This window comes from Bison bison, unplaced genomic scaffold (genome assembly GCF_000754665.1).
Source record: "Bison bison bison isolate TAMUID 2011002044 unplaced genomic scaffold, Bison_UMD1.0 scf7180017847855, whole genome shotgun sequence".
NCBI lineage: Eukaryota > Metazoa > Chordata > Mammalia > Artiodactyla > Bovidae > Bison > Bison bison.
The window spans coordinates 1-1,525 of NW_011478428.1; positions in this window are offsets into that span (position 1 = coordinate 1).

The window sequence follows — 1,525 nt, forward strand, 5'->3', positions numbered from 1 at the left end:
TTGCTTCAGTTGTGTCCAACTCTATGCAACCCTATGGACAGCAGCCCACCAGGCTCCTCTGTCCACAGGATTCTAGGCAAGAATACTGGAGTGGGTTGCCATTTCTTTCTCCAATAGTATATATAGTATCATGAAAATCATTTCCTTAGTTCTTTCATTTTAGGGCTTTGCAGGCAGTAGGGGTAAAGAACTCGCCTGCCAATGCAGGACACATAAGAGACACAGATTTGATCACTGGTTTGGGAAGTTCCACTGGAGGAGGGCTTGGCAACCCACTCTAGTATTCTTGCCTGAAGAATCCATTGCATAGAGGATTCTTGTCCAAGAATCCCTTGTCCAAGAGGAGCTTGGGGGGCTACAGTCCATAGGGTCACAAAGAGTAGGACATAACTGAAGTGACTTATCATACAGCCCTTTCCTCTTAGACATCGTGTCAGGGCATATTCAGAGAAGGAGAACTACCAGTGATGTAGAGTAAGAGATTAGGTATAAGGATTATTTGGCTTCTCTTGTGGCTCAGCTGGTAAAGAATCTGCCTGCAATATGGGAGACCTGGGGACAGTCCCTTGGACTGAAAGGAGATCAAACCAGTCCATCCTAAAGGAAATCAGTCCTGAATATTCATTGGAAGGACTGATGTTGAAGCCAAAACTCCAATACTTTGGCCCCCTGATGAGAAGAACTGACTCAGTGGAAAAGACCCTGGTACTGGGAAAGATTGAAGACAGGAGAAGGGGATGACAGAGGATGAGATGGTTGGATGGTATCACCGACTCGATGGACATGAGTGTGAGCAAGCTCTGGGAGTTGGTGATGGACAGAGAGGCCTGGTATGCTGCAGCCCGTGGAGTCACAGAGTCAGACACCACTGAGCCACTGCACTAATAAGGATTATTCACAGGCAGGGGCTAGAGCTAGTGGAAGAGTCTATTGCATTTGTATTCCAACACTAAATCCAGATAAAAAAATGTTATATTTGTATATGGTGCTGTGTCTGAATTCACTGTAGGTCAACCAGAGTAACACTTGTGAAGGAAAATTGGATGTGGACAAAAGCATGGACAGACTGTGACATGTATGGAAATAACATGAGGACAGTGGAATCTACAAGGTACACCAAAACTTGTCTTTTTCTCTTACCTCCTTTAGGCTGACAGTCCTGGGTGACCTTCAGGAGAAGTGGATGTCATTTGCCATCATGCTATAAGCATACTTGGTCAAAGACAAAGATAACATGAGTAAGAGATCTGGTGGAAGGTTGAGGAGTTGTGAGTCAACAATAAATTGAACTACCTGATCAGCAGCAACATTATGAGTTGCCATAGTCCCTGGAGACCTGCACCAACCTATGGAACATAGAAACATGGCTACTACATTAAAAGTACCTTCCAAATCCTACGCAGACCTCTTTCATGGCCAACCATAAATAAGAACAATACAGATTCTGGGAAACAGATTTTCAGATAATTAAGTTGACACAGTACAAAGCCACTGTAATAGAACTTAACTAGTTAACTTCACTCTT